Genomic DNA, 24,885 nt, shown 5'->3' on the forward strand with positions numbered 1-24,885 from the left:
ATTTATCTTTGTTAATTAATTCAGTTTTCTGTGATACAGCTCAAGTACAATCAGTTACTCCTTTATGCCTTACACAGATCTGTCAGTTTAAGGCTGCTTTTCATATCATTCTTTCTTGCTTTCAGAGGCTCGTCACCATCTTCTACCTCTACATTTGATCCAGGCAGAAGGATGCAGTGCATGCCCTTCCCTCCCAGATTGCACTGGAGAGCAAAGGAGGTGCATAAACATTCTTCAGAGAACTTGAGCCATTATCAGGACAGTTCTCAGATTAGTGATGCTTATGCATTCTAATGACTCATATTAGAAAAATAAAAATGATTTTTTTAAAGAATTCTATATAAAAGCAATTTATCCTTTCACATTTTCTATGATCATTCCCCAAGTAAAGTCAGATAAGGTAAATTTGTTCTACTCTGCTGCAGACAAATGAAAGGAAGACCATCTTCATAACCTTTGTTTGTTAACCTTGGACTAAATAAAATCTCCAACCATTTCTTCATCACCAATACAAGCTGCTATTAGCCCGCAAGAAGTGTCACTTAATGTTTTTAACATGTTTAAAAGCAAAATAATGTCTTTTTGAAATGCTTGGTAGGAAATTCCGCAAGAACAACGTTCTCTATAATTAACCACACTGGTGAGTTAAAGGCCTTTGGCTTTTCCTCAGAATACCTCACCACCCAACATCGTCCAAGTCAATTAACAGACATAATGCTCGCTTCCTTGCCGGTCTTACTGCCTAATTAGAACTGCATGTGTTGGTTTGCATCAAAGCCATTTCACCTCAGCTCACTCACCAGTTATTCTGTTAGCATTTCCCATAGGCTGGCTCTTGATTTCCATTCCTTTCCTCTTCATGCCAGATAACTTCTTCACAGAGGGAGTGAGACGGTGAAGCATGGTCTCATTTCATTGTAATTATGGAATGTCCCAGTTAGAGCCAAAGAGAGTGGAAATTTCACACTAATTCCAGCACATCTCCGGCGTTAGAAATTGATCACTGAGTGACTAAATTACAAGTGCCAGGAAAGCCATCAGTGGGAACTTCTGCCCCCCCGCAGCCTTGACATCCCTACAGCTGTCCTTTCCCCGGCAGCCATTTTCGATGGCCTTTCTAACCACAGTCATCAACAGTGGGGAACCCTCAATAACATCTTATGCTTTTAGAAAATTTTTAACGTGAGTTGGAAACATAAATATTTGGATTTTCTCAGGATAAAGCATTTTAAGTGTTTGGGTTGTATATTTGAGCTGGGGTCTCTTTGAAAACATATCCCAATGCTAGTTGTAAATTGTGACCTCACAAAGAAGACCTTAGAGGGGAAAATTACTAAATACAGCTAAATTCTTTAAATTATGAATTTCCAAAGATGTGTCAGAAGCAGCGACTTTTCTTTAGGATCTTATTTTTTAATATAAAATATCAAACTCCTAGTAATGAAGTTCTTAGTTATTTTGTTCCATGGACCCCTTTGGCCCCTTTAAAGTTTGATAAAAACTTTAGACATTATCTTTGAACAATATTTTCTGAAGGCATAGGATTAAACACATAAAATTGAAAGGAAATCCACTTATCAAAATAATAAAATTAAGTTTGTGATTTGGCATTTGTGCTTCTTTACCGATGCATTAAAATGACACTTCAATACACTTAAGTATAGGAAAGTTAAAAGTAAATCTTACTGCTTAGGCCTTTCTCACCTTCTGAGATGGCCCACACTGTCTGTGGAATGCGTTTCTCTCTAAATAAATCCACTTCTTACCTATCACTTTGTCTCCCACTGAATTCTTTCTGCAATGAGACATCAAAAACCTGAGCTTCATTAAGTCCTGAAACCAGGTAATACATCCAAGAAAGAGTCATCCACTGAGTTTTTCCCCCCTCATTCATCTCCCTTCATCCAAACTGAGGAAAAGAGACAGCCACCTGGCAAAGGTCTAGTCCAAGTTTCCTTTGAAATGTTCTGCTGAAGCTCCTCTGGTTCCCCAGCATTTCTGTTAGAAGCTAAGCCGTCTCCTGCTAGAGAGGCGTTTGGAAGAAAGAAAGTAGAAAAGAGGTTTGAGACTGGATTCCTACTTCTCCACGAGTCACAAAATGGAATCCCCAGCCGTGGAGTCTGGAACTTTCATTTAATGAGAAGACTTGTGACGCCCTTCTAAGATATTGGCATAGGGCGCCACCAACCCAGGATGATGCAAGACCATGAGCTGTTCCAGTAGTTTCGGATGCCAGAGATCGTTGACTTCCGGCAGTACGTGTGCACCCTTCCAACCAACACACTCATGGGCTTCAGTGCGTTCGTGGCGCTCACCACCTTCTGGTATGCCATGCAACTGCAGGCCCTGAAGCCACCATGCGACCTGGCCATGCAGTCAGTGGAGGTGGCAGGCAGTGACGGAGATCCGTGCTCCATCGTGTATTTCTACGATGACATCAGAATGTTATATGAAGGCTTCCAGAGGGGCATGCAGGTGTCAAATAATGGCCCTTGTTTAGGCTCTCTGAAACCAGACCAACCCTATGAATGGCTTTCATACAAACAGGTTGCAGAAATGTCAGAGTGTGTGGGCTCGGCGCTGATCCACAAGGGCTTCAAGGTAGCCCCAGATCAGTTCATCAGCCTCTTTTCTCAGAACAGACCTAAGTGGGTGATCATTGAACAGGGTTGCTTTACTTATTCGATGGTGATCGTTCCCCTCTACGATACCCTCGGAACTGAAGCAGTCACCTTCATCATGAACAAAGCTGAACTCTCTCTGTTTTTTGTGGGCAAGCCAGAGAAGGCCAGCCTCTTATTAGAAGCTGTAGAAAATAAATTAACAGCATGCCTTAAAACTATTGTTCTCATGGGCTCCTATGGCAGTGATGGGTCGGAACGAGGCAAGAAGTGCGGGGTGTAGATCATCGCATGAAGGCGATGGAGGACCTGGGAAGAGCCCACAGACGGAAGCCCAAGCCTCCAGCACCTGAAGATGTGGCAATAATTTGCTTCACAAGTGGAACTACAGGCAACCCCAAAGGAGCACTGATCACCCATCGAAATGCAGTCAGCGATCGTTCAGCATTTGTGAAAAGGACAGAGTACATTCATTACTTCCTCAGTTCATACTTTGATCTCTTTCTTGCCTCTCGCCCACGTGTTTGAAAAAGTTGTAGAGTGTGTGATGCTGTGTCACGGAGCTGAAATAGGATTTTTCCAAGGAGATATCAGGTTGCTTACGGATGATCTCAAGGCATTTCCACCCACCATCTTCCCTGTGGTCCCCAGACTGCTGAACTGGAAGTTTGACTGACTTTTTCCTCAGGCAAACAGCATGCTGAAGCGATGGCTGTTGGACTTTGCCTCCAAGAGGAAAGAAGCCAAGCTTCGCGGTGGCATCATTAGAAACAACAGCCTGTGGGATAAGTTGACCATCCATAAAATAAGAGTCGAGCCTGGGAGGAAAAGGGAGGCTGATGATCACAGGAGCGGCGCCCGTGTCCGCCACGTGCTGACCTTCCTGAGAGCCTCGCTGGGCTGCCAGTTCTACGAAGGCTACGGACAGACTGAGTGCACCGCCGGGTGCTGCCTGACTGTGCCTGGGGACTGGACCACAGGCCATGTGGTGGCCCAATGCCTTGCAACATTGTAAAGCTTGTCGATGTGGAAGAAATGAATTACATGGCTGCCAAGGGCGCGGGCACGGTGTGTGTGCAAGGGGCCAGTGTATTTCAAGACTACTTAAAGGACCCAGAAAACACAGCAGAAGCTCTGGATAAAGATGGCTGGTTGCACACAGGGGACATTGGAAAGTGGTTATCAAATGGCACCTTGAAGATCATCAACAGGAAAAAGCACATCTTTAAAGTGGCACAAGGCGAGTACATAGCTCTGGAGAAGATAGAAAACATCTACCAGTGAAGTGAACCTGTCACTCAGGTGTTCGTCCATGGAGAGAACTTGCAGGCATTTCTCATAGTAATTGTGGTACCAGACATTGAGATGCTAGGCCCCTGGGCCCAGAAGAGAGGCTTTGAAGGCTCCTTTGAAGAAATGTGCAGAAACAAGGATGTCAAAAAAGCTATTCTAGAAGACATGGTGAGACTTGGGAAGGATTCTGGCCTAAAACCATTTGAACAGGTCCTTTGACCTGTCTCCACCCTGAATTATTCTCTGTCAACAACGGCCTTCTGACCCCAACAATGAAGGCTAAAAGGCCAGAGCTTTGGAATTATTTCAGGTCACAGATCCTTGAACTTTGTTCCACCATCAAAATCTAATGCGAGGAAGGAAGCTGGGAAGAGGCCACATGCCTCCGCGGTCTTCTCCCACCCGTGGCCTCATTGGGTAGTTTTGACAACAGCAAGTAGAGAAGGAGCGTCTTTGTCTGCCTCGTGCGTTCAGATTCTCGTCACAGGAAGCTTAGAGGGAATGGAACACTGCCTTATGGTCACGTCGCATTGCAGACCATGTTCACGGTGATACACAATTTCCAAAATGAGCCTTAAAAAAATTGTAAAGGGGAAACTATAAATGTGCTAAGTTATTTACGACTTCCTCAGTTTAAAAGGAGGGTGAAAACTTGTCTCTCTGTTTTGCTAACCAAGTGGTTAGGACTTTGCTATTTCTGAGATGTCTGCTACTTGCTGCAAATTCTGCAGGTGTCTGCTGCTCCGAACAGTACCGTGCACTGGAGGGAACCTTCCCTTATAAACAAGAACTGCCCCAGCTGCAGGAGGTCACAAGTGGACCAGAGGTTTTTTTTTTTTGATCCCTGCCACCTTCCCTTCCCCATCTCACACCACCCTTCTGATTAACCCCTGTTATTCCTGTCGGAGCAGAAGGTTCTCAGTGAAGCAGAGGACAGACCTAGCTCAGAACAACGCAGGTAAAGACGGATGGCTGCTCGCCACTGCGGGTGGATTCTGGTGCCCACAGAGCAGTATATTCTCTGACCCTCTTCTCCAGACCCGATTCCCTCCCTCCATCCCTTCCCAGGGGTTATTTAAAAATCTGTCTTAGACTCTGCAGTGAAGACAAGCATTTCAACAAGGAAACAATTACCTGGATCAACCATGTTCAACTGTGACACCTGAATAACTGTACACTTTACCTTCACTGAACCCGTCGCTCTGTCTGTGATGGTTTTGGAGGGTTTTTTTTTTAACATGTTTATTAGAGTATAATTGTTTTACAGGGTTGTGCTAGTTTCTGCTGTATAACAAAGTGAATCAGCTATATGTATATATATATATCCCCATATCCCCTCCCTCCTGCGTCTCCCTCCCACCTTCTCCCTCCCAACCCTACAGGTGGTCGCAAAGCACCAAGCTGATCTACCTGTGCCATGCAGCTGCTTCCCACTAGCCATCTATTTTACATTTGGTAGTGTATATATGTCAATGCTCGCCCACCTCATCCGAGCCCACCCTTCCCCCTCCCCATGTCCCCAAGACCTCTCTCCACATCTGTGACTTTATTCCTGTCCTGCCCCTAGGTTCATTAGAACCTTTTTTTTTTTAGATTCCATATATATGTGTTAGCATACATATGTGTTTCACTTTCTGACTTCACTCTGTATGACAGACTCTAGGTCCATCCACCTCACTAAAAATAACTCAATTTCATTTCTTTTTATGGCTGAGTAATATTCCGTTGTATATATGTACCACATCTTCTTTATCCATTCATCTGTCGATGGACACTTAGGTTGCTTCTGTGTCCTGGCTACTGTAAATAGAGCTGCAATGAACATTGTGATACATGACTCTTCTTGAATTATGGTTTTCTCAGGGTATATGCCCAGTAGTGGGATTGCTGGGTCGTATGGTCCTTCTATTTTTAGGCTTTTAAGGAACGTCCATACTGTTCTCCACAGTGGCTGTATCAATTTACATTCCCACCAAAAGTGTAAGAGGGTTCCCTTTTCTCCACACCCTCTCCAGCATTTGCTCTTTGTATATTTTTTGATGATGGCCATTCTGACCGGTTTGAGGAGATACCTGATTCTAGCTTTGATTTGCAGTTCTTTAATGATTAATGATGTTGAGCATCCTTTCATGTGTTTGTTGGCAATCTGTATATCTTCTTTGGAGAAATGTCTGTTTAGGGCTTCTGCCCATTTTTGGATTGAGCTGTTTGTTTTTGATATTGAGCTGCACGAGCTGCTTATAAATTTTGGAGATTAATCCTTTGTCAGTTGCTTCATTTGAAAATATTTTCTCCCATTCTGAGGGTTGTCTTTTCATCTTTTTTATGGTTTCCTTTGCTTTGCGAAAGCTTTTAAGTTTTATTAGGTCCCATTTGTTTATTTTTGGTTTTATTTCCATTTCTCTAGGAGGTGGGTCAAAAAGGATCTTGCTGTGATTTATGTCGTAGAGTGTTCAACCTATGTTTTCCTCTAAGAGTTTTATAGTGTCTGGCCTTAAATTTAGGTCTTTAATCCATTTTGAGTTAATTTTTGTGTATGGTGTTAGGAATTGTTCTAATTTCATTCTTTTACATGTAGCTGTCCAGTTTTCCCAGCACCACTTATTGAAGAGACTGTCTTTTCTCCATTGTATACTCTTGCCTCCTTTATCAAAGATAAGGTGACCATATGTGTGTGGGTTTATCTCTGGGCTTTCTATCCTATGCCATTAATCTATATATCTGTTTCTGTGCCAGTACCGTACTGTCTTGATTACAGTAGCTTTGTAGTATAGTCTGAAGTCCAGGAGCCTGATTCCTCCAGCTCCGTTTTTCTATCTCAAGATTGCTTTGGCTATTCGGGGTCTTTTGTGTTTCCATACAAATTGTGAAATTTTTCGTTCTAGTTCTGTGAAAAATGCCAGTGGTAGTTTGCTAGGGATTGCATTGAATCTGTAGATTGATTTGGGTAGTATAGTCATTTTCACAATCTTCATTCTTCTAATCCAAGAACATGGTATATCTCTTCATCTGTTTGTATCATCTTTAATTTCTTTCATCAGTGCCATAGTTTTCCGCATACAGGTCTTTTGTCTCCTTAGGTAGGTTTATTCTTAGGCATTTTATTCTTTTTGCTGCAACGGTAAATGGGAGTGTTTTCTTAATTTCTCTTTCAGATTTTTCATCATTAGTGTATAGGAATGCAAGAGATTTCTGTGTGTTAATTTTGTATCCTACTACTCTACCAAATTCATTGATTAGGCTCTAGTAGTTTTCTGATAGCATCTTTAGCATTCTCTCTGTATAGTATCATGTCATCTGCAAACAGTGACAGTTTTACTTCTTCTTTTCTGATTTGGATTCATTTTATTTCTTTTTCTTCTCTGATTGCTGTGGCTAAAACTTCCAAAACTATGCTGAATAATAGTGGTGAGAGTGGGCAACCTTGTCTTGTTCCTGATCTTAGACAAAATGGTTTCAATTTTCCACCATTGAGAATGATGTTGGCTGTGGATTTGTCATATATGGCCTTTATTATGTTCAGGTAGTTTCCCTCTATGCCTACTTTCTGGAGGGTTTTTATCATAAATGGGTGTTGAATTTTGTCAAAAGCTTTTTCTGCATCTATTGAGATTATCATATGGTTTTTATCCTCCAATTTTTTAATATGGTGTATCACATTGATTGATTTGCATATATGGAAGAATCCTTGCATTCCTGGGATAAACCCCACTTGATCATGATGTATGATCCTTTTAATGTGCTGTTGGATTCTGTTTGCTAGTATTTTGTTGAGGATTTTTGCATCTATGTTCATCAGAGATACTGACCTGTAGTTTTCTTTTTCTGTGACATCTTTGTCTGGTTTTGGTATCAGGGTGATGGTGGCCTCATAGAATGAGCTTGGGAGTGTTCCTCCCTCTGCTATATTTTGGAAGAGTTTGAGAAGGATAGGTGTTAGCTCTTCTCTAAATGTTTGATAGAATTTGCCTGTGAAGCCATCTGGTCCTGGGCTTTTGTTTGTTGGAAGATTTTTAACCACAGTTTCAATTTCAGTGCTTGTGATTGGTCTGTTTATATTTTCTATTTCTTCCTGGTTCAGTCTCGGAAGGTTGTGATTTTCTAAGAATTTGTCCATTTCTTCCAGGTTGTCCAATTTATTGGCATATAGCTGCTTGTACTAATCTCTCATGGTCCTTTGTATTTCTGCCGTGTCAGTTGTTACTTCTTTTTCATTTCTAATTCTGTTGATTTGAGTCTTCTCCCTCTTTTTCTTGTTGAGTCTGGCTAATGGTTTATCAATTTTGTTTATCTTCTCAAAGAACCAGCTTTTAGTTTTATTGATCTTTGCTATTGTTTCTTTCATTCCTTTTTCATTTATTTCTGATCTGATCTTTATAATTTCTTTCCTTCTGCTAACTTTGGGGTTTTTTTTTTTTTGTTCTTTCTCTAATTGCTTTAGGTGTAAGGTTAGGTTGTTTATTGAGATGATTCTTGTTTCTTGAGGTAGGACTGTATTGCTATAAACTTCCCTTAGAACTGCTTTTGCTGCATCCCATGGGTTTTGGGTTGTCGTGTTTTCATTGTCATTTGTTTCTAAGTATTTTTTTGATTTCCTCTTTGATTTCTTCAGTGATCTCTTGGTTATTTAGTAGTGTATTGTTTAGCCTCCATGTGTTTGTATTTTTCAATGCCTAACTGTACCTAGGCATCTTTTTAATTTGTGTAATATTTAGATAAGTACTTATCTCTATGCCTTTCCTGGTACTTCTATTGTCACGTACCCTACACACGACTTCTAACATCTGTGTATCCTCTTGTTTATATGAAGTGCTCCACCTAACAAGCAGACAAACTGAGCAAACGAATTCTGAGGGGCTTCCCTGGTGGTGCAGTGGTTGAGGGTCCGCCTGCCGATGCACGGGACACGGGTTCGTGCCCCGGTCCGGGAAGATCCCACATGCCGCGGAGCGACTGGGCCCGTGAGCCATGGCCGCTGGGCCTGCGCATCCGGAGCCTGTGCTCTGCAGCAGGAGAGGCCACAACAGTGAGAGGCCTGCGTACCGCAAAAAAAAAAAAAAAAGAATTCTGAAGCAAGAGAAGATATTATCTGCCTCAGGCTACAGTCTATGGGTACAAGAGATATTAAGCTGGTTTGGAACAAAAATCATTGATTATTTCAAGAATGCCAACTTTGGGATGCAAAACATATTCTACGTGTTTTATTGCTACCATTCTCTAGAGCATCAGAGTAATATTTGCCAGCTACAGAATGTTTTAGCAGCAATTCTCAACTAATTCAGCTTATTTTTCAGCAAGTCAGCCTCTACTAATGACATATTAAATTTTGATTCTCTTTTTATATGATTACCCTGGGGAGACATTCAAAGTAGACCTTTTAATAAGAGTTAGCTCTACTGCCGATGGAACATCATGGTGTCATTTCACTTGAGAGGATATTTTTCCAGAAAGACACACCTTAATGGCTGGTCAAACATACTAACCACCTTATCTTTGCTTTGGGCCATAGAACTAATTTAGATAGTCATTAGCTTCTAGGTAATGGAAGAGCATGTGCTACAATATTAACTGAATACCGAATCAGGCCCTGACATACCTCCCCCTGTGGTTATCTCTGCAGAAAAACACCAGCTTACAAACCAGAGAGTGCTGGAAATTGGATCTTTACCAGACATTGTGATTAGAATGAAAAGAATGCTGTATAGGTAAATGGTGAAATATAAATAACTTCAGACTCACTTTCGATCTGATCCCTCTAGATAGACTAGCCTTCGATTATACTACAGATGCAACTATCGTGCAAAGATGAAGAAAATGGTTAGGTCCTTACTGTAGGTGTACCCACCTCACTGCAGCCTTGATGCCGGTGGCAGCTCTTCCTACCCCAGCCTCCATGGTACCCTTCTCATTTACCTGTCCTTTGCCCCCTTTCAATCGCATCTTCACAGACTACATCCCAAACCCGTCTACTGCCCTCCCTTAAACTTCTGGTGTTTGCAAGGGGACCATCTCTGGTCCTTCCCTCTTCTGAGATCAAGTCCTCCTTTGGACCGTCTCATTTATTTCTTTGATTCTGAGCCCCGTCTATGGTTGATGTGCCCCAGGTCTGTCTCTAGAGAGACCAGTCTCTGGAGGCTCAGGGTGATACTTTACATTGCCTGCTGGGTACCTCCTCTTGGAATTCTCATAAGCACGTCAAATGCAAAATATCCATATTTGAACTCATTTTTCCACCTCTTCCGTCACCCACATGCAAACTTGCTCTCCCTCCTCTTATCTCAGTTCTCTGCGGTGAGGGGCACGTGTGGTGACCCATAGGCATATTCCAGACTCTTCTCCCCAGTCGCTGATTGATTCCAGCCAGTAAATGTTCCTTATCTCCATCCCCTTGCCTGTTAACTCAGGATCCCCCTATCCTTTGCCTGAACTCCTGTAACAACCTACTCTCTTCCTCCCACAGTGTGTTCCTCACTCTTCAACCCTTTATATCACTACCATACACATATGCTCACAGCACATCCCATGCAATGGTTCCTGATAGGCTAAACATCTAAGCCCCTGGGTATGGTCTAGTCTGTTTTCTGGGCCCTCTCCCCTCTGGTGGCCCCATCTCCCACCCCTTCTCCCCTTTACCCTTCCTCTCATCTTCTGCAATACCTTGTACTTAACTCACATTGGACCATTTCCAGCTCTGGATCTCACCGTGTTCTTTCAGACTCCCAGACCCCGGCATAGACTGCTCCTTCCTCTGAGCCACTGGTCAGCAAAAGTCTTTCTCCTTCTCTGAGGACAAATTTGACCTTCGGTTCTGTTCCTGGGAGACCTGACAAAGACGGAATATTTATTGAGTTAATAGTCAGCAAGTGCCGATGATAAAAAATGACCCCTGGTTGGCACATTGCATCGTGACAGCTTGAGACTGTGAATGAGCCATAAATGCCCAGGGGAGAAGCCATAGGCTGTGGACTTCCCTGGAAGTCATGCTCTTTGAGGTAGACGTTACACATTCTATAGCTTGAAGTTATGTCCATGGAACTCTTACCAACACACTTGGGACTTAGAGCTTCTATCCAGGTTCTTGACCTCACTCACCATCCTGATCCTGTTCCCCAAACCTGAGGGGTCACTGGGGTTCGAAGAAATGTTCTCTGACGCTCCCTGCTAGCATGCTGTTTCCTGTCCTGTATCCTTCTAAGTGAATCCAGTGCCAGGTGTAGCCTATTATAACCTTGTGAATCTGAACATCTCGTCGGGCCTGTGACCACGGTGGGGGGGGGGGGTATTGCACCACCTTTTCCCATTATTCTCAAATAATGGATAACTCATTCTTCAAAATCTTGGTCGGAGTCCCTTTCGCCTATAAACACACAGTGCCCATAAAGCCCTCCTCACCCGGACGTAAGTAATTCTTTGATTGCAACCCCTGTAATTTCATAAAATAGCACAGATCACAGTTTTATCATAAACTTCAGTTATATTACCTTCAAATCCGTCTTCCAATGTGAACGGAAAATTTCTTGAGGACAGAATCGATTGTTGCTCGTACTCGCTCCTGCCGTTCCTGCTGTGCCTGCTACACCTGACGGGCACACAGTAAAAGCTGGAAGACTGGGTGGGTGAATGGTTGAATTGAGGAAAGAGGGGTATGTGATTTGGTGGATAAATGTGTCCCTCACAAGAAGTCAACGGCCATTCTCCTGTCTAAACAGAATAGTGTCAGTAGCACTGAGAAACCTGCTTTCAGTATAATTATTTCTGCTGACCCAATTCTGCACCTGAAACCTCCCATTAGGGGGTAAGTCACTGAAAGCCCTTGTTCAGCTAGCTGCAAAGGGGAAGGAGGCAAAGATAAAACTAACCATAACCATAACCATTGTAATTGTAGACAAAGGTGCCACATTAGCTGGTTTCCTAGAACCCTGAAGAAATCTACCTATTATAAGTAGAAAGTTCCAAACAGAAGTGAGAAAATTGGAGAAAAAATCTTCTTTGTGAGGGAGTTCCAGGACAGGCAAGCATGGAACCCTGAGAGGCCGGGATCAAGCCGTCCCTGTGCCCTGCAGGCCGGAAGTTCCAGGCATTTCAGGAAATTCCTTCCTAGTCACAACTTCACTTAGAACCAGCACTCTGGCCTCCACCAGTAAGAACTGTCGGCTCTATTTGTAGTCAGACCCCTCATTTATTCCAACAAGGGCATAGTTTGGATCTTCTCCAAAAAAACAAACAACAAAAAATTAAAACCAAACACTATATGCTAGAATTAATAGTCACCTCAAGTACATTTCTGAGAATGTTCTTGTGATTGGGAGAGAGAATTTGGCATTTCCTGTAATTTGGAGACTGGCAGGAAGAGAACTTCACAGACACAGCTACTGTCATTGGGGTTCCAGTGTCATTAACCCAGGCAGAAATCTTAACTGTGGTGCACCAGCCACCCGGGGAGGGAGCAGACGCCTCACATCTGGAAGTAGCCTCCCTTGGTCCCAGGCCCCTACCAGGGCCCTGCCTTGCAGGTGACACTATCTGAGCGAGGGAGGTGCTTGCCAGCTCTAGAAAGCTCAGCCCCCTCGCTCCTGGGCCTGTCGGTGGTGGTTCTTGTTTTCAACGCTGACCCTGCTTCAGATGGTTGCAGGGGGTTGAGGTTATCCAAATAATGATCTTTACTGTAGCTTTAAAAAGACACCACAGCGGCTTTTGGTGATTGTAAGCACTTCACTCTAAATGTGTAAAGCACATTTAGATCTAAGCACTAACCCTGTGTGACCCTGTGGGTCATACTAACCCTGTGTTCCATCCTTTCCCCCCAATTTATGAATTTCTGGCAGCCTTTCTCCTTTGACGAGCTTTCCTGCACACTGTCTACCGCACTACAGACAGTGCAGAGCCCGGCAGATGTGGAGTTACTGTCACGGTGAACACGAAGCTAATAACTTTAGTGCCCGTGGGTCTGTGGAAGAAGAAAACAAACGTATATTTTCAGCATAACCTTTGTGCTTAGTCGTGGAAATGTTTTTGTGCGTTGGAAATGCTCCTTTGCTATTAAATCAAGAGTAATCCTACTTCATTTCAATAGAGGAGGGAAATGATTGATGTTTTCACGTTACTGAGCATTGGTCTAAACACTGGCTCTGCAGTAAACAGCGTGCAGACATTTTAGGAGACAGGGAGCCAGTAGGAGGTGGACAGACCACCGCCTCCTTCCCGTCTGGGGTCCTGGCACGGGGATAACGCGCTCCCAGGTTCGCATCTGCTGTGCTGATGACTGATCACTTCGGGCACACCAGCCGCCCGATGAAAGAGCTTGACAGTTCCTTCTACTTAATAATTAAAATTTCGATCATATTCTCCAATAATGACCATGATTAAAGAATGACAACACGTTTTTAAAATCTGTAAGTGGCGTAAGAGACACCCAACCTTCTTCAGATAGAAAAACAGCTGCCCTGAGATTTATTTCTGTTCTGTCCCCAAAGCTTTCCTTAAAGGGGTCTGCCCTATTTAAGCAAAGGACATCTGAATGTCTGAAAGCTAAATTTCTCTCTTTCTTCTTCTCAGCATTCTTGTAACAGACGGTGGGATTCTATTTTCCTCTCCGGAGTTTCGAGCATCCCTAGTAATTCAGAAGGTAGTCATTTTCTTCATGATATTCAGCATGTGTCACACAATAGCCTGCGACCTTTGAGATACCAAATCGCCTTTTTTGCAGGTCTTTTGATTATTATCATTCTCTTTCCAAATAGCTACAAAGGAAGGACAAAAGAAGACTGTCTTTTTAAAAAAAACACCTTTGTATGAGGTTGTCTACAAAGTGTTAGCTCCGTCATCATGCAGGTTTAAATAGTATGATAAAGCACATATGGAGTTGGTGGTTTTCAATCTCTGTATTTTCAGAACCAATCTCTCCTCTAGAAACGATTTGTACCTACCAGTAGATTTTTATATTCCTTGATTGTGCCCTCTGCCCTTTGGGGAGCTTTATGTAATTCATCTTCAGCCCTTAGATTACAGAGCATTCGTTAATTCATCATCCATCCATCAGTCCATACCTACATTTGGCAATCATTATAGCACCATTGTTCTGGACACTCTATGTAGATATAAACATGAATCTTGAATCATTTGTGTGAAACCCATGTACCCTTTAAGAATACAGTTGTGTCATCAAAGGGCAATTAGAAGTGGTGAATCCTATTTGAATACTAACATTGTTGATTCCTTTGACATTTTTGGTAGAAATTATTAGAGTTCTGTGTTCAGTGGAGATGCCTTGAGAATTGGCGTTAATAAAGGGTCACACACGTGCGCCCCACATCCTTTACTCTTTGACCACCTTACGAGGCAGGTCTAGGTCGGTGTACTCAAACGCAAATGTTCTTTTCTTTCTGGGAGATATAATGTCTTGCCTTTGACCCTGTTCCTATTCAGGCAGGATTAAAGCTGATGAAGTGGGAGAACGGAGGAGCCTTTCACTTCCCCTAGAGGTCAATGTTTTCCTTAGAAAATGTTTTCTGAAATATTAATGTTGAAAGAAACTAGGAACACACATTGCCAAACTAGAAAAACGTTCAGTGTTTGTGTCTCTGTTGTACGTTGCTATGTATTAAATTCCATGTGTTCATCTATTTCTCTTCACCTAATATTTCTAGAGCTTCTGTAAGGGGCCTGATGTGACTCAGCAGAACTGTGCCTACGCACGTGGGCCTCTCTAAGCAGGACGAGTAGGAATTTTTCAGTTGAAACTTGTCTCCTCATTAGGTGGCAGTTACTGGGCAGATGTAAAGAGCAAGTCATTCATTCAACAAATAATCGAGTGTCCGCTATGTGCTGGGCATCACGCTAGGCGCTTAGAACATGTAGGACTGAACCAAACTGACAAAGGCCACACTCTCAAGAAGTCAGAATTAGCGTTGTGGACACTAAATGAACACTTTTATTATACATCACAGCAAAGAAGGGTAACACACTTTTAGTTCTTCACTTCGATAAATAGAAAATAAGAGATTAATCTTTCTCTCCAAAGTCAAACTCAACGACCAATTGCTAAGTTAATGAATTTTCATTGCTAATATTATGTGTTGCAGCTACTAGTGTTCCCAGAAAAGGTAATCCTGAAGTTTGCTCTTTGGGACTTGGGAGAAAGAAGAAAAGGAAGGAAGGAAGGAGGAAGGGAGGGAGGGAGGGAAGAAAATAAAGGAAAAAGGAAACCACTGTGTATTAGTCAGGGTTCTCCAGGGTTCTCTTTATTTTAAGGGATTCGCCTACATGGCTGTGGGGACTACAAGTCTGAATTCTGTAGAGCAGGCCAGCAGGATGGAAACTTGGCATGAGCCAGTGTTACAGCCTTAAGGCAGACTTTCTTCTTCCCAGGAAACTTCAATTAATGTCTTTCAACTGGATGTGGTTCGGCCATATTATACCCATATTATTGAGAGAAGCCCTTTACTTAAAGTCAACTGATTGTAGCTCTTAACCCCATCTATAAAATAGCTGCAGAGCAACACCTACAGTAGTGTTTGATTAAATAACTGGTACTCTAGCACACACGTACATGCATGCACACACACACACAGTTCATGAGAATTTCTATAGCATAATGGTTAAGAGTAAGAAAGAAGTGGAGCCAGGATTTTAAGCCCAGACAGACCGACCCCAGAGCTCTCACTCTTAACCAGGACTCAGTACTAGTTGCTAGTTCACAGTTCAAGCCCTCACTGACCCTAAGGAACTGACGATTCTGTTTTTTTTAACACTCATCAAATGAATGAACTTAGAATTTGTTACTGAATTATCAAAGTCATGAGCAATATCAAAATTTAATTAGACACTTTTTAATATCTGAAAAATGTTCATGGTCCCATAAAAAATATGACAGATACACAATTTTATTAAGTCTAAAGATCTTGTGATAGAAATATATTTACATCTTAAGAACACAATAGTGCAAAATTTTGTCAAGTGATTTAGCCAACTGGGTGGAAACATTATATATAATATATAGCATGTATGTGTGCGTGTGTGTGTGTGTGTGTGTGTATGTGTGTGTGTATCTTGGATCTAAGGTCAAGAACTCCATGACCACCTCCTTTGAGTTGGAATCATCACCATGACAACTATAAATAGGATTCAGTTGGTCCCACATGGGTCGCCATGAAGAATCTAGTCAACGCTCCAGCTAAAATTTCTGTTTACAATGCAACCTCAAGCAAGCTGGCTATCCCCAAAATTATATGGGAGCATAACCTAAAATAACTGTGTGGGATGATGCAATCGTTTCCTTAGTAGCTAGACATTTTTCACCTTTGGAAAGATTTAGAATTAAGTAGAGAAATGCTTAAGAGAATCAAAACCGTAGAACTAATACTTTATGTTAACGAACCTATATGTATTTGGAACTTCACAGAATTGTAATATTTAAAGGAATATGGTTAATTGAGATCAGCTTTGTGACTTAGGTTCAAACACCTAACTAAGTAATTGATCTAGACTTGGGATAGCAAGTTGAGCCCATAGTTTGTAAATAGTACTGAAACTTTGAAGAAAATGTAAAGTTCACTCTGTTTATGATTTCGATTTATTCATGAGTTAAGTCCTCAGAAAAAAGTTTAATTTTTAAATAAGACACTGGAATGTGTGAAACTTACCAAATGCATTTCAGGATATCTGAAGGCAGCACCATTGTTCTCCAAGATGAAGAGAATTATTTTGAGGGCTCCATGTGAACTGTCCAAGAGACCCGTCAGAACCAGAGCAGTCCCCGCACTCTCTAAACCTTGCCCATGAGCCACCTGGTGTCACTGGGTCTTCAGCTCCCTGCCCACCTCAGCTTGTACACGGCCCACCACTTCTCCTCCTACATTTATCATTTGTCCATTGTACATGACCAGTGTTAACTGCCTCCTCCTCTTGGAATTATCTTACTTATATTCCTGAGACCAGGATTCTGGCCAGAATATCTTCTATGTCCTGCCACAGCATAGATCACTGGCCATTTAATGATGAGTGGTCCAGCAGCCTCAGGGCAGTGTGGGTAACAGGTTCCCTGTGAGGGACCACGAGCAGGTGGCATCCGGAGGCTGTCTTGCCTTCAAGACGAGTGATGAGGGAAAGAAAGCCTCCTCTGTGCTCTGTCTGTGCTAATCGAGCCACATAGGGAGCTTCGCTCCATGCTTGGAGCAAAATCAAGAGGGACTGACACAAGATGATGCTCTCTGAAGGTCTTCTCTTACCTCTTGAGAACTGAAGCTATAAGACCCTGTAGAAAGGATAAGAAATAGAAGCACAAGTGGGAGCCCTCACCCTCGGCTCTGTAACAGAAACAGTCTCCAGGGTGTGGGAGAGGAGCAGTGTATTTACAAAGAAGATACCAGGGCCCACCAAGGACCTTCCATTCCCCGAGTCTCTTTTTTCTGCACTTATTCTTTGATTCCCTGTACCTGTCCATGTAAGATGAAAGAATAGGCCTGAATGGCTTTGTAAACTGTAAAGTACCATTGGTTTTGGAAATACAACCAGTGCACCCTACCTCTGCCCTGCCCCAAGGCCTCACCTATGGCCTCTGGAAGGATAAATCTCTCTTGTAGGTTCTGACCTCTTCTCTGAGGTCCAGACAACAGTTTTCAACAACACCCAGAGTGGTTTTCCTTGGTTGCCCTCTTCACTGCGTGTGCTTGTGGGTCAGCTTTTTAAATTTTCGCTTCAATATAGATTTCTGTAGAACGTGAATATGAGACTTCTTGTCAAGTGCTGGCCATCGCGCATAGCCCAGCCCAGAATGTTTTCTGAGTTACGTCCTTCTGATAAACTACGCTTTCTGTGGGGCACCTGATGAGAGTGATAGAATATATAAGGCTAGATGGAAAAGTCTTTTATGTTTATAAACCTTGAAACCTGATTTGCATCTTTTTATGTTTGGTTGGTTGGCTTTCTCCCTGATTACTTGTGTTTCAAGTTTTCTTTGAAGGCAGATGACTCCGATTGACAGGTATTTTGCTTAGAGGACGCCCTAAATCTTGGGGCAAAATCCAAATGTCAGGTTTTGAAACTAGGGTGTTAACTTTTTGATATTGACAGAATTGACTAAGCATACAAATTCTAGGTTGTTTTTTTTTTTTTTTTTTTGCGGTACGCGGGCCTCTCACTGTTGTGGCCTCTCCCGTTGCGGAGCACAGGCTCTGGACGCGCAGGCTTAGTGGCCATGGCTCACAGGCCTAGCCGCTCCTAAGCATACAAATTCTAGTATAAATCAAGTAATTGTAGCAATAATACATGGAGCTTCTTTTCTGTCAGGTTGGTCCAGATCAATAACCACAAACCATTTATCCAAGCTAATGCTCTTACCTGAGCCCTGATAGCCTCATTCATAATGCTTGTAAGTAAGTCGTGCACCCCAGGATGACAACTGTCCTCTCTATGTTGACCCTTTATCACTTTATTTTGAACAGACAAGATCTCAGACCCACCACCTTTTTAGTGTGACCTTGGGGAGAAAACACTGGGCTTCCTGAATTGCATGAGGCCCAGAATCATCCTCTGCTTTGAAAGCTTTTATTTTAAAATAATGTCCATTCATTTGGGAAGATGAACTTGGACTCCAGCTGATAAGGATTGTCAGGCAAAGAGATGAAAGGATCTAGGAACAGCTAATGGTCCTGGGGCTCTTAGCTGCCCAGATGTCCAGGGACACCTCTACAGCCAGAGACGCCTAGGTGCCACCCCCCAATTAGAAGAAAGCTGACCACAAAACGTCTTGCCCATAAATGTGTAACCAAAGTGCCAAGACGTGGATGGAGAAATACATGATCCTCAAAATAGATGCTATCTCTACCTCTGTGACTTTTTACTTCTTACAAATTTGAAGCATAAATGCCCCACCCCCCCCACCCCCGTCAGCAAATCTGCATTTGTTAAGGCTGAGAGGTGGGTCCATGAGTGCTTATTACCTTAGGCTCTGTATTTTCTGTGTATTAAAAATATTTCATTTTATATATATACACACACACACACACACACACACACACACGTGAAAGGAAGGAAGGAAGGGATGGCAGAGGAGTATGGAAGATTTTTCCCAAAATTGTGTTCCTTACAGAGGCCTTTTCTAAACTTAAGCTAATGCATAGAATTATGCATATAAGAATGCATTATTCTTACTGAAAACAAAATGTAAGTTCATTTCTACTGAGTTCAGGTCTGAAAGGTTTGCAGGATTATACCGTTGGAAGTTTCGAAGTGAATTTTAGGTTTTAGCCACAGGAAACCATAGATGAAGCAAGTCGTAGACAGCCGAGGAATTTAGACACCCAGGGAAAACTGGTCAGTGAACAGCGTCCCTTCTCTGAGTGAAAGAGCAGCGCTCCATTACCTTCGCAGGGACACGGAGCCGTCCTGGGAGCAGGTAACATGTTGCTATAGCAACAGCTTGGTGCCAGGTGAGAAGGAAAATGGGATTAAAACGATATTTTCCTTCTCTCCGGTTCTTCCCATAAAGATCACTAAGAAGTCACCTGACCTGCGCTGGAAGGAAGAAATCCTGTTTAGCCTGACGGGGATAAAAAGCCCACCTCGGCACCTCGGCACCTGGGGAGGGGAGAGCCGGCTGCCGCCGCGTCCGGCACTGCAGAGCCGTTTCTACGCGCGTTCAGGAACCGGAGTGGGCTGGTTATGGTGGTTGGTGGGTGAATGGCAGGAGGATAGGTGGATGGGTGGACTTAAGTGGGGATTTAGAGAAATGGGAAGCGCTCTGTAGTCTCTGTCTGCACACGTCCCTCCCTCACTCCTGGCCCCTCTTCCCAGCGTAGGAGGTGGGTGCAGATGAGATGAGGATAAACTGCTTCATCGGCGGAGAGCTTTAATTTGATAGAAGGAGGAGGTTCATGAATCACAGATAGAAAATAGGCTCCATTTAAAGTTTAAAGTATAGTTCAGGTTAACGATTAGGTTAACAGTAGGTTGCTCTAGGAACAGGTATGAATTCCTTCCTGGCACCCAGATACCAGTAACCTCCTATTCCTTCTATGCTTCTAAACAGTGTCAAAGCTGGCTCAGCCACCAGGCTCCAGGGCACCAGAATTTGGGTTCTTCCAGGGCCTTCCCCTCCTGAGGACGGTCAGAGTCCCAAGCCTGGCCCCTGTGGGCCCCTGTGGCTCGGCTGGTGTCTTCTAGCTCCTCCAAGCACACCTGGACACCAAAAGCTCACCCAAGGCCCATAACCAAGGTGCTTTGTGTTCTCCCCAGGCAGCCTCCAGCCCCGTCTCAGCTTCTGCAGCCTCCGGAGTCCTGGGTGATAGCACAGTGAGGCTGGAAGCTTCCATTCCCAAGCCTTCCTTTGTTTGAGCAGCTGCCCTCCTGCACAGATCCCTGCTTCTGGCTCTCATGGATAACAGCTCCTTCCTTCCAGCCTCTGACCTCTCCCCTGGCCAGAGGAACCCACCCCAGGGTCGAGGTTGTTCTAGAGACAGGACAGGCAAGCTGGTGGGCCGACAGCAGGCAGGCGGGCTCAGCTAGCTTCTCACTGACAGGGCACCACACGCCCACCTGAAAGCAGACTCCTGGAGTTCGGGCTACGAGCATGTGGTTCTGCCTCGGTCACTGGGCCTCAAGTGTGCTGCACTCAGCAGATGTGGCCGCAGACAGGCAAGCTGGGCAGCGCAGGTGGCGCCGCTCTTCTGCTCTTGTTGGCTGCTGGGATTGCAGCGGATGGACTCTAAGATGCTTTGAAGTCTAGGACATGGGTACAGGAGCCTTCAAACCTGGAGGAAAGGCCGTCTGCCTTTATTCCCATTCAGAAGGGTCCTTTCATAGGAGACAGGGGAAGGTGGCCCTAAGGTCTCAGCTCACCATCCAGAAAGCCTGTACCTGCCCCCCTTGACCTGGCAGCCCATTGCAGCTGAGCCTCGAGTAACTTCACTCCAGGCCCAAATGCCCTCCCTCCCCATGTCTGTTCTGAGCACCGGAAGACTGGCACTGCATTTGAGCTTCCCCGCCCTCTTCTTCCTAGGCCAGGCAGCCTCCAAATGGCTATCATCCAGTTTGGCTTCCATCTCCCTGTCCGTTATCTGGTCAGGGTGGGAATGGCACAGGTGGATGTGTGTAGGGCACTGGGGCTTTCCGTGAGGCTGGACTCATCGGATTTCAAGGATCATGGGTGTTAGGTGACGACCGGTCTCTGAAGCCCAGCGTAGGCACTCGGGATCCAGAGTAAAATGTAAGCAGGGGCGACCTAGAAATAAAAAGCAGCGCGCCGAACACCCTAATCAGAAAAGACAGCGCCAAGGATAGATGAAAATGCAGACTAGACAGTTCTGTTTTCAGACTTTTTAAAAACTAAATATTACCTACCTTAGCAAAACAAGAATAAATCCATTAAACTGATAACTTACACACACCTCTGGCCAAAACCCTTAGGAAGCCTTTTTCCAAAGTAATTGAAATGCAGAATAAATTACATGTAAAGACTCTGCCCATCCAGCATGCCAGGAGTGCCATTTCATCCATCCCTGGAACAAACATCTCCACCGCCGCGCAGCAGCTCTCGTCCAGAGCTCGCTTTTGCTCGGAAGCCCTCACTCCCCGCAGGCAGGCGGAGCACAGTGAATTAGCCTCTCGGGAGGAATTCGGCTTTTCAGAACATAACCTCACCACATCAATTAATATTTGATTGAGTGCCTGCTGTGTCTGTACCACTAACCAGGGTGCTGCGGGGACTTTTCAGAGCATGGGGAGCGCTCGGGGAGCGCAGGGCGAGCCTGCGGTTGACAGTCTAAATGGAAAAACAATGCGCGGAAATGGAATGCTGTTAACAAGCCCGCCGGGTCTAACAGTGGCTCCGTTGCTTCGGCCAAGCGTGTTCCAGATCGTGTTCTTGTTCATCAGAGAAGGTGTCTTCGTGGAGGGGGATCTTAGCCGTCTCTGAAATGATGGGACAAGCGGGCAGGTGTGGGAGTTTCCTGCGGAAGCTCAGTGAGGGAGGTGTCTGGGGCTGGAGCGGGTCGGAGGGGTGGGGTGACCGCGCCCTGCGCCCCTCCCACCCAGACCTCGCAGGCATCAGCCTCGTCGCCTCACGCCCAGCACGACGCCTTGGGGCTAGTGAGTGTACGTTGGATTGAACTCCATGCAGATCCAGTGTTAGCAGGTCACTCATACCAGCATCTTTACGTTTGTCGTGGAAAGTCCCGGGATCACTAGTGACACAATTAGTGTGTTCACTGCCGTAGCTAAAGGCCCCTGAGGAAGGCCTGCCTGTCAGCGAAAGGCGCAGCTTGCTCCACCCCTTCCGGTGGTGACCCTGGACTCTGCCTCCCCGGAATGTCAGCTTGGGTGGGAGTCATTTTAGTAGTCGAAGCACTTTTTTTTTTTTTTTTTTTTTGCTTCAAAAGTAATACCGACGGAACATTACCCTGCAGACTGTGGAGGATTTGTATTTTGTTTTTTGTTTTTGGTTATGACCATTTTTTAAAACTGGTTGTTCATGTAAATAAGCAGTGTTTACGCACCACTCTCTGGGCTCATTCTTTATGATTAATAACCTATCCGGTGAGACTTCTAAGCCTGCTGTCAGGTTTCCTCCATTAAGACATTAGGAAGTCTATACGATAATGAGCTTTATCTACAAGGGGGCATTTCGTGAGGACCGTTCCCTCACCCAGTTGCCGTTCTTGGTGCCATTAAACTCTGCAGCTGTAATTTATCCTGTGTCTAGCCAGGTCCCTGCCCCCTGCATGTGGGGAGGCACATTAGCGGAATAGAAGACCACAGGTATTGGGGACCGCAGCTCCCTGATTTCTAACCTTCCCTCGTTTTCTTAACCTTCGGCAGTTAGTGAACCTTTCTGAGCCCCAATTTCCTCTTCTCTAAAATAAAGGTAATAATAACTAATTAGTAGGGTACCATCAACAACAAATGGGAGAGAGTTTCTGTTCAAGTGATAACAGAGAAGTCCACAAATGTTAGGTTTAGGGATTGTCATCTCCAAAATTCAAGAACCTCCCTTTTCCACCCTCCTACCCTCTCTTGAAGCATCCATCTCCACTGTCACCATTTCAGCAAATTTGTCACAAAGCCTGAGCGGGTGTTTATATGTACGTGGGACCGCTGGATGAACAGCTACACCACAGGCCACATCTGAGCCAGCAAAAGCCACCCAGCTCTTGGCCACTACCTTGTGACCTAGGACTGCCCCACAGCTCGGTGCAGCGGGGAGGCAAGTTCCGCCAGCCCACAAGCACCCGCCCTAGAGCTGGGCAAGCAAGTGGGCGCCTTATTGTCTCATCTGCTGGGGTGGAAGTCAGTGGATGGATTTTCAAAAGGATGACGCCTAGGACATTTTAAATCATACTGATGAATGGTTTTGAATAAAGGCTATTTGCTATTATCACTAAAGTAAACCTTTTTAGGGATGTTAAGTAATAGTGTCTTAAATCTAGCCTTCAAGAGTAAGGGCTTTAAACTCATTTCATGTGTATTTTTTGCACTAATCATTTCATGTTTTTACTCGTGGTAGGAGATGGAAAGCCCCTTCAGTGAATCTGTACTGAATTTTGAAGTGGAAAAAGAATTCCCCTTCAATTTCAGGGAAATTGAAGTTTTACTTAAAGATGATTAAAAATCCTTCTGACAGACTTTGAGAAGGTCTCTCTTCTGACTTCTGTAATTTTAAATAATTCAGAGCTAGCTTGTCACATGTATGTTTATTAAAGTAGGGATGAAAATAAAACCGATCAGTGTAGCTGCATTATCTCACTGAACTGTGTCTTACATTGTCTCACAGGTTCCGTAGTGAAAATCAGAGACTCATTGACTGTGGCTTTCCATTTGAGATGCTACCAGGGCTATCTTTAGCAGACTAGAACCAGGCAAACTCACCTTTCATCCACTTCCCTGAGAGGTCATTCCTCCCTGGGAGCATCTTTCCCAGAGTCGGGGACAGCAGGCTGGGAAGCAAGGCAGGAGATCCAGGGCTACAGTCTCAGCATTTCCTGGGCCCCCCAGGCCCATGCGGTTCTCTGGCAGCAGAGCCCGCACCGGCAGACGCAGCTCATGTAACTGTGGGAAACGAGCTGGAGCTCTCGGGACTCCAGACCCTTTCTGGAATTCACCATCAATAAAATTAGAAAAAATGTGAACTGCTATACAAGGCTTCCCACTAAAGCCTAAAACACAGATAAATGTGTGCTTCCTTTGAAATCGGATTGACGATGACTCAGGCCAGTGGTCCTCTGGGGACCTGAGCTGTCTCCCACCTTCTTCACCTGGCTCCGTCCATCCCCTTTCCCAAGCGTTTCACAGCTTTCGCTGCACGGTTCCCATCAGTTTTATGTGGCAGACAGGTCCTTTCTAACTTTGCTTGACTAACCCCCAAAACCCCTGATGCTGTTTAACTGGTTTAAATTCAAAATCCCTCTGAGATGCTTTGAGTTCAGAACACTTTTGTTAGGAAAACCCTCTACGTCTTTACCAATGAGATTTTTCCAAAGCGATCCCATCTTTCTTTTTGTCTTTCAATTGACATTTCAGTCTTAAATTTTCTAGAGACACCATCAGTTCAGCCTCTTATCACATCAGCCTCTGATTTGTATTCTGCAGGGTGTCAGTCTTTAATATTCTGTTAGACAAATAAAGAACCCACAGAAAACCCAGGGCCATTCTTCTTGCTAACTTGCCGTGCAGAATGATGCGAGGGAGCCGTCAAGAGCTTTGGGCGGCGTTGTAAATGCTTCTTGGGTTTTGAAAGGGCGGTTGACATCCAAGCAGTCTTGGATGCCTTTCTGACGAATACGAGTTTTTACCGCCTCACCTCTGTCTACCTCTCTGTCTCTGGGGTGGAAGTTGGACTCTCTTATTCCTGTCCAGCAACTCCCAGGCCCTCGTGAGGACCCTTATGTCTGTAGCTGCCTCTTCCCTGATCGACTCTATTTGTCTCGAGGTGGAGCCTGCACGGTGGCAGCTATGGGGTAACGTAAGGCTTCTCAACCTC

At 44.3% G+C, this 24,885-nt stretch overlaps 1 protein-coding gene and 1 pseudogene across 6 annotated transcripts in view; both read left to right on the forward strand.

The window, feature by feature from the left end:
- The window catches only part of LOC132530597 (E3 ubiquitin-protein ligase parkin), a 1,420,256-nt gene that overhangs the window by 1,169,466 nt on the left and 225,905 nt on the right, over nt 1–24,885 (forward strand). The window lies entirely within an intron of this gene.
- Nucleotides 2,194–4,264, forward strand: LOC132530598 (long-chain-fatty-acid--CoA ligase 1-like; annotated as a pseudogene).

The sequence above is a fragment of the Lagenorhynchus albirostris genome, chromosome 12 (assembly GCF_949774975.1).
Source record: "Lagenorhynchus albirostris chromosome 12, mLagAlb1.1, whole genome shotgun sequence".
NCBI lineage: Eukaryota > Metazoa > Chordata > Mammalia > Artiodactyla > Delphinidae > Lagenorhynchus > Lagenorhynchus albirostris.